This window comes from Taudactylus pleione, unplaced genomic scaffold (assembly GCF_031769625.1).
Source record: "Taudactylus pleione unplaced genomic scaffold, aTauple2 ptg000762l, whole genome shotgun sequence".
Lineage (NCBI taxonomy): Eukaryota > Metazoa > Chordata > Amphibia > Anura > Myobatrachidae > Taudactylus > Taudactylus pleione.
The window spans coordinates 1,341,207-1,350,459 of record NW_028285164.1 but is presented as its reverse complement, the minus strand read 5'-3'; the positions used below and the strand labels follow the sequence as shown (position 1 = coordinate 1,350,459).

Here is a 9,253-nt window from a genome sequence, read left to right as displayed (position 1 = left end):
AAAAGGATGGGAGAGGGAGGGGAGCAGGAGGGTGGAGAGTGGGAGGGAGGGGGCGGAGAGTGTGCTGGTGAGGCAGGGGTACCAGCTGGGTGAATGACGGGATGTCAGCGTTTGGGGGCGGTGACGTGGCAGTGGTCAGAGAAACGCAGGTGTGCCTGTCTGTTTGAACGCCTTTGCATGGGCGTGCATAAATTAGCCACTGCGCCGGCCTACGCAGCTTGTGCACTCACTACCTGCTACGAGACTTGCACTTTCTTAGACAGGTCAGGGCTGCTGTAATTATGCGCGAGGGTCCGATGTTACCGATGTGTACACAGGACTGCGAGGTCTTACGGATGTGAGTAAGCGGTAGTGGGCGTCACTATGCTGGACATTAGCATAATTCAGCAGCAGAACGGTGTGCGGAATCACAGCCCCGATCGCAGTAGCCATCCGTGCTGAATCAGGCTCTTCGTTGAATATATGTATTACAAACATGTAAAAAAATAAATAAATCTAATAGTTTGCACATATAGCAGATTATTGTAAATGAATAAAAAGCCACGTAACACTGCTGTGTATGAATGTCCTACAGGTACCAGCCCATGTATGGAGCCCGGATAGCTCAGTCGGTAGAGCATCAGACTTTTAATCTGAGGGTCCAGGGTTCAAGTCCCTGTTCGGGCGGCTCCACAATCTTTTTTTTTTTATAATTAATGAGCAGGTTCTCTAATATATTTATTATGTGCCTGTGACACAGTTCCTCAGCGGCGTTTGCAGCTAATATGTAAATAGTTTTATATTGGGCTAAAAATAAAAGTTTACATTTAAAGTCCATGTGCTGCTGTGGTGGTTGTCTCTGGTGTGATTAGCAGGTGGTGCCTGCAGGTGGCGCTATAACATGGCAGAAGCTGTTGCTCTAGTTGTCGCTGCTTTTAGTTTTTTTTAAGAAAATGCCATATTGCACTTATCATCTATATCACTATTATCCATGGTGCCAGTGCATGTGACATTCATATCCTCTCAGCAACCTCATTACACAAACACAGCTCTGCCTGGGGTCTGCAATGGGAAGTTATTAATACATGGGAGATATTCAGAAAGCTGCACAAATAGAGACTTCTACTATTGCTACTAATAGTCACTTTGGTCTTAGCAAGCAGCCAGCCCCTTCCTTGTGCCTTATCTCTCCTGTCACGTTCAGTGTCCCATCCTCTCATTCCTAATCAGTATTATTAGAGACTACATTATCCAGTCCTGTTTATTTCCTTTACTATATTGCTGCTATTTAAAGGATATTTGCTCACACACACAAAACAAATGATTCCTGTGCATCAGTCCTTGAATGGTCCTTTATTACTGGTCACCTGGCAACCGTTGTCCTATACGCGGTCTGTAATTCCCAGTATTTGTTTGCATCCTGTATACGTGAAGATTTATAGAGTATTTAGAATAAATAGAATTGCGTATAATTGCGGCTTGTTGCAGGTTGCAATGTCCTCCTATGTTAGATAGTAACCCGCCCTCTGCGATAGGCAAACTGCCCTGAACTAAGGACCTCATTCAGACCCGCTCGCAAGCGGATCGATGTTTAGGCCCTGCGCACGTGCAGCAGCCGCACTGCGTGCGCAAGCCCCGGAGCGAGAGAGAAATTCTCTCGCTCCGGGGCTCGCTACCGACGGGGCGGCTGTCGATGTTGATCGACAGCTCACCCTGTTTAGTAGGCGGGGGGGGGGGGTGGTTTCACAAACGGAGGCGTTCCTTAAGGAACTCTTGCCGTTTTGTGGGCGGCTGCACTGACAATATCAGTGATGTCAGTGGGGAGCTTCCTGCTCGATTAGAGCAGGAAGCTCCCTAGGGCTTGCGGTTGCCGAGACCCAACCTTAGGGTCTCGTCGCAAGCCCCGATGGTCGTGATGGTCTTGACCATCGCGACCATCAACCAGGTTGGTCGCTAAAGCTGTGGGTGGTAACCCACAGCTTAGCTAGCGACCAGGAGGCCGCACTTCAAAATACAAGCAGCCGCCCTCATTCAGAGCGACCGCTCGCATTTCGCGAGCGCCTCTGAATGAGGGCCTAAGTGTCTCTAGCATATTGTATATAAGTTACTGATTGTAACTGTGCCGTAATTAGTCAGACATCGCTTTTCTCAAAGGCTATGTTGCTCTGACGATGCTGGAAAGAACATTTTCATGGTAATGTGTCCATGGTGTGGCGCTGTTCCTTTGCTGGACACAAAATAGGGATCTAGTGTTCTCTACGCGGGCCGCGGTGTCAGTAGACACTCAGCCGACTTTAAATGCTGAATGCACCAATCACATGTATACAGACAACGTCTAATGAAGAAATGATGCCGCATTGATGTGACACTTTGTGCCATCACTAACATCTCAGGCTCGTTACACTACAGGGACCATTTATGAATGATTGCCTTTGCAAAGTGACCTGGGCACAATATTAGCGCCCATGATCGCATTGCAGGATGTGATCATAGGATCTGTAAGGATCCCGTCCCTGCGATGTTCTCGGAGTGAAGTGACCACGTCAGCGGCTTCTTTACTCCTGTGCCCAGGACTCCAGCGCATGCGCAGTCTACCGACCACACATGCGTGGCGGCCATTGCCCCCCCCCTGCAGTAAAAAGGTGGAAGCCGCTGCTGGTCCTGATTCAAAGGTGCTCGCTATGATAATGCCGCACACGAGCAGGCGATGTTTTCAGGCAACGTCTGCGCAGAAAGCCGCAAAACTAATTTGGACACAGAGACAGGCGATTTTAGTGGACTCTTCTGGGTGGTAACAGGGAAATGACCGTGGGCGTGTCGCGGGGGTCTCTCCATCAGCCACTGTGTCTGCTCTTGCAATTGCACTGATTCCGGCAGCCACGTTGAGACACAGATTTGTCGTCTCCATGGGGCTGGTGCAATCTCCGATGGTGCGTCTCATTGCGCATGACAGTGGATTAGCGCCGCCCCGGTGGACGTTTCTGTACAAATTAGCATTTCTGCAAAAGATGCGGCTGAAATACGAGTGCGCATCTGTGAACCAGGCCTCTCGTGCTGAACTAGGCCACTAGTGTTTAGCTGGGGACACTGAGCTTACTATGGAATAATTAGTGTCCCTGAGTGTCCTTCCCGCTCACATCACAGGGTAGGGACCACACTCGGACCTATTTAGCACATTATCCCAGAAGCAGAGTAGATGTACATCAGTTTAATGACCTGGAAATATAGCTGTGTTTAGCTGTTACTGTGGGCTAGAGATGTATTTAATTACATGGTCTTAGTAAAAGGAGCAGCGTTCCCCAGAGAATTCGGTAATTCATAAGTGTACATTGGTTTGGGAGCAGGTTTGTCCCTGTGGGGCACAGCCTGAGGATGAGCAATGGGTAATTGCCTGTAATTAGCTGGTAAAGCTGGAGGTTGACACAGTTAATACCTTCCGGACCTATCACACCCTGCTCCAGAGAGACTGCAATCTACGCTACGGAGAGGCGGAAGCTGCCGTCTCATTCCTGTCTCTGCTGCCTGCTTCTTCCTATGCTGACTGTATCACCCAGAACACAAAGACTTCCCTGAGGTCACCGCACCTGGAGGAACCCGGCTGAGATCTCCTGGATGGCGCAGTTGAGGAAGACATTAAGGATGTGAGAACGTCTGAGGGAGTCATGGCACAAGCCTTGCAGAAAGTAATTACAGAAGGATGAGACCACCCAGCGAAAAAGGTTCTCCTGGCCAACAGAGCTGTTCGGATGTATCCTCTGGAAGATGAACTAGTGCCTGTGCAGGACACACAACCTAAGCTGGATGATGGAGCCATCATGTAGGACAGGCGCTGATCCACCTCCTGCTATACGATTGCTGGAGCCTCTTACGCGGGCGAGATCTAAACCAATTTGAGTATCTAACCCAGAGTACCGGGAACTGTCTGGGAAAAATAACAAAAAACTTCTGACACCATTCACACAACTGGGAAATAAATTTGATGAACATGAGCCAATTCAGATGGGGGGCTAATTTAAATATAGGGATAACGAGATGGACTTCCGTCATCTAATCTGATGGTATTAGAGGTAGTTTGGCTCTTACTATTCTCCCAATGTTCTTTTCAATATCAGAACAGAGAGAGAGTGGTGGGAATAATTACAGACATGAGAAGTCCAAACAAGGATTGCTGGTTGGCTGAGTCTCCATCTGGAGATCCTCAATGAGAAAGAAACCTATCTGTACACTCAATCAGCAAAACTCATTCCAGGCTATCTGGAATAAAGGCTGTATAGGAGCAGGACACAGCTTTTTCCAAGAAAATAGGAGCTAGATTCAGGCAGATGAGCTCCGGTTTGCATAGATTGGACGACACTGAAAAACAACACGTGGCTCCCGGTGTTAGAAGTCCAAGGCCCAACATAGGTACCCTGGGATATAGTTTATTGCTTTTCGGATATTATTCTGTATTTTGATGTGTCATTTAAGTAATAGATATATTTTGTAACAGCAATGGTTATATAATTGTATCTTGGTTGTACATTGTGCAGTGTTGATTTTATGTTGTATACCTGTCAATAAAAATTATTGGAAAAAAAAAAAAGAAGTCCAAGGCCCTGAAAGTTCCATCCACCTTGGATTTTCTCCCTTGGGTACAGATTTCCACCAGCTCTGTTTATAACCTCAGGAAGATAATGAAGCTCAATGCTTATCTACCATTGTGGTGGCCGTGGTTTGCTTAATCCTTCAAGGTAGCTATAAATACTGCAGTCAGACTTCCACTCAGCAGGCACTTACTGTCACCGAGATTTAACGGCTTGATGGTTTAGAGGTCGAGGTTGGTTGAGTGCAAAATATAGAAACCAAGTAAGTGGAAATACAGGCGCTGGGATGGTCTGTTTTTACTAAGCAGCTGCTAAAACAGGGGTAGTCATACCCTAACGAGCATAAATACAGATATAAACAGGGTAGCAGCGCTATGATGTGAGTATAATATCAATGAGTAAAATATTAAAAAAGGATAACGTGTATCACACAATAACATATAAACAATAGGTCTCTTCCAATTGACTATTCAAATTAAACAGTGCCTGTTCCTATATGTGCTTCCGGATAATAGATACTACGTAGTATCAATCTCAATTTGAGAAAACAGTATTTGTCCAATGGATATATAGTTACCAAGTCCTTACACCAGTAGAGGGATGGTCCTATTGGCATACAGTTCCATATGCTGCTCTCGGAGCCCTCAAATGTCCAGGGTGTATGTAGGGTGATTAAATCCAAATAAGCATTCACCGGGAAGCTGGTCCAGGCTTATTATGGTGTCCAGTTAAAAGTCACAAGGTCACTTGTTGGATAGAGGCAAAGGCAGCTGACGCGTTTCGCTGTATATATGTAGCAGCTTTTTCAAAAGGTGACATTTTAATGTCCAGGAGGGTCTTCTTATACCCCTCTAATTTGGTCTTGCTCATTTGCACATGATTACAGTTAGCCATCTAATTAACTCATATACTCTTAAAAACAATAATACTCTATATAGTACTTTATATTCAATTATTAATAAGAAAGACGCTTTTAAAAGATTCCCCGCTAGTTAGTATATTTCATGTTACCTTTCACTTCCGTTCCACGGAACTAACTCCGATCACGTGATGTAAATATAACATCACGTTTCCTGAGTAGGATCCGTCTAAGGCAGGGGTCAGGGAACTTTTTACCTTTTACCCCAAAATATATTTAGATACACCAACGTTTCCCCCCCTTGATTTGAAAGCAAGGAAATCATATAGTAGTGCTCCCATATAATGGAGCACCAGGATGCTTTGCCAGCTGATAGCCATAGGTTGTCCAGGGCGGCTCTAGGCCTGAGAGCTCACAAGAGCCATTGCAGCCTCACGGGCCTGTTATACACCCCTTCCCCTATAATATCAGGAGAGCTAACGCTGACACAGTTCCCCTCTGGGAGAAGGTGAGATCCATACAGCGCTGAGTCACTTATTAATACCAGAGCTGCTGCACTGGCCAATCATCACCTGCCTTGCAAACTGACAGGCAGCTCTTTCCATCCCGCCTGAGAGAAGAAGAACCGCTGCAGAGGTGGCGGGGATGAGTTTACGCCTGACATGGACCCCCCGCAGTTCTGCTGGTTGGGGCGGAAAATGACATTTTAGGTGGCGTTACCCCAGTCGCCTCCTATGTAATCAGACACTGTTCCAGTGTGATTTATTTGTTTTTGTTGTTGTGCCTGTAATGCAGAAAGGAACATTTATAAAATCATTAAACACAATGAGACAAAAATGTCATGTACATTTATATTGCCTCAGATTGAGACCATTTATCATCGTATACTTGCGGCCTAATCCTCGAAAACGGGCGCTTTTTTGGGGTTAACTGCAAATATTAAGATGCATTCCGGAGATTGGCCTCCACAGCTTACGCCATCTGAAGATGGCGTTAGCCTGTTTTAGCCTATGTGTATAATTAGCCAAAAAATTAGTTGTGCCCCTGTAGTAGTGCCCCCATATAATGCCCCTGTAGTGGTGCCCCCATGTAATGCCCCTGTAGTAGTGCCCCCATGTAATGCCCCTGTAGCAGTGCCCCCATAGTTATGCCCCTGTAGTAGTGCCCCATATAATGCCCCTGTAGTAGTGCCCCTGTAGTAGTGCCCCCATATAGTGCCCCTGTAGTATTGCCCCAAATAATGCCCCTGTAGTAGTGCCCCCATATAATGCCCCTGTAGTGCCGCTTGTACAAACCCCCCCCCCCAAAAAAAAACACTTACCTTAATCCCCGCTCCTGCATCTGCCGCCATCCTGTCCACCCGGCTGCTCCTCAGAACTATGGGAGAGACGTCATGACGTCTCTCCCATAGTGCTCATGGAGAGAGCAGGAAGCTGGAGTTCAGAAGAGAACTCCAGCCTCCGGCTAACGCGGCGCTGCAGGGAAGGAGCCGGGCGCCCGCTGGTAATAACATCTCAGCAAGCATCCAGCTTAGAGTCTCCCTGTGGCACAGCCGGGCATGCATATGAATCTTTCTATATTCTACTATATGATTCATATGCATGCCCGGCTGTCCGTCCATTACCCCCAGGAATTTCATTTTTACCCCATGTGGGGTAATTTACCCCTGTTCCCTGACCATTGATCTAAGGGTTTGTATCATTGTGTTGCTATGGGAATCTCTTCCTCCCCCTGTCTCATTGGGCGGTGGAATCACGTGCCTTCTGACACGTCACTGAGAGTAAAGTCACGTGTCATCCGGCATATTAGTATATTTCAATCGCCGTTATTCCGATCACGTGGTGTTATCCACGTGATCGTACTCCCAAGATAGTCGGCTTATCTGTAGTTACAAGGAATTATGGGAAATGTAGTTTGGAAAGCTTTTGTTGTCTTCTCGGAAAAAGAGATACAATAACATATCTAGATCTTCCCCTTATTCCCAGGGCTGGCAACAGAAATCTCAGGGGCCCGGTACACTGATGTCTCTGGGGACCCCACATTCTCACCACCTCCCCCGCTCTCGCACATCCCTCCCCTGCATGTGTGATATGTGAAGCATGATATGTTAACTGAAAGATACGCCAGCCTTTACATAAAGTAATAATACACTATTACTTACCACACTGTCTCTCTGTCACTGATGATGCAGGCTGTAGTTATTACCACACTGTCTATCTGTCACTGATCATGCAGGCTGTAGTTATTACCACACTGTCTATCTGTCACTGATCATGCAGGCTGTAGTTATTACCACACTGTCTATCTGTCACTGATCATGCAGGCTGTAGTTATTACCACACTGTCTATCTGTCACTGATCATGCAGGCTGTAGTTATTACCACACTGTCTATCTGTCACTGATCATGCAGGCTGTAGTTATTACCACACTGTCTATCTGTCACTGATCATGCAGGCTGTATTTATTACCACACTGTCTATCTGTCACTGATCATGCAGGCTGTAGTTATTACCACACTCTCTCTCTGTCACTGATGATGCAGGCTGTAGTTATTACCACACTGTCTATCTGTCACTGATCATGCAGGCTGTAGTTATTACCACACTGTCTATCTGTCACTGATCATGCAGGCTGTAGTTATTACCACACTGTCTATCTGTCACTGATCATGCAGGCTGTAGTTATTACCACACTGTCTATCTGTCACTGATGATGCAGGCTGTAATTATTACCACACTGTCTATCTGTTACTGATCATGCAGGCTGTAGTTATTACCACACTGTCTATCTGTCACTGATCATGCAGGCTGTAGTTATTACCACACTGTCTATCTGTCACTGATCATGCAGGCTGTAGTTATTACCACACTATCTATCTGTCACTGATGATGCAGGCTGTAGTTCTTCTCTGCCGTCTCTTGCAAGGTCTTCTTGATGACAGTGCTGTCAGGGGTAGGAGGGATGATGTTTGCAGCCAGCCATCCTCAGTCCTAAGCCCCTCATCACCTTCCTCAAATTCAGCCTCATTACCATCCTCAGCCCAGAAGCCCCCCATCACCTTCCTCTGCCCCCAGCCCCTATCACCTTCTTCAGCCCCAGCCCCCTTCATCTTCCTCTGCCCCCAGCCCCTATCATCTTCCTCTGCCCCAGGCCCCTATCATCTTCCTCTGCCCCCAGCCCCCTTCATCTTCCTCTGCCCCAGCCCCTATCATCTTCCTCTGCCCCAACCCCTATCACCTTCCTCTGTCCCAGCCCCCTTCATCTTCCTCTGCGCTCTTCATCTTCCTCCATCCCCTATCACCTTCTTCTGTCCCCAGCACCCTTCATCTTCCACTGCCCCCAGACCCTATAAGCTTCCCCCTTCACCTTCTTCTGACCTAAGACGTCACACCGCCGTCTTGCTCACTAAAGGTCATGCCCGGCCCAAGCTGCAGCTGAGCCACCTGGAAGAGCCCACCGCTGCCCGGGCCAGGCTGCAAGGGAGGCGGAGCTGGGGCTGGGCGGCGGCAATGGGTCCCGTCGGCTGCGGCCCCGTTTCTGCTTGTCCGGCCCTTGGGACCCCTCAGGAACTCGGGGGTCCTGGTACGGGTGTACCCTTAGTCCCCCCCCTGTCGCCGGGCCTGCTTATTCCTATCACAATAATATTGTAATTATGGATTTATTTCAGGAATCATGGTATCGCGTGTTGTCCACGTGATCATGGCCTTAGGCTAATCAGCTTGTCAAATATTTCAAAGGATTATGGGGGATGTAGTTTAAAACACATTTAGTATTTATATATATACTGACCCATAAACAAGAATTAAAAAAGGAGAAATAATTAGAAAAAAA

General features: G+C 47.2%; 1 non-coding gene across 1 annotated transcript; it reads left to right on the top strand.

The window, feature by feature from the left end:
- The first annotated feature begins 593 nt into the window (after positions 1 to 593).
- Positions 594 to 666, top strand: TRNAK-UUU (transfer RNA lysine (anticodon UUU)). The gene has a single exon. It is a non-coding gene; the product is annotated as a tRNA-Lys (tRNA).
- Positions 667 to 9,253: the final 8,587 nt, after the last annotated feature.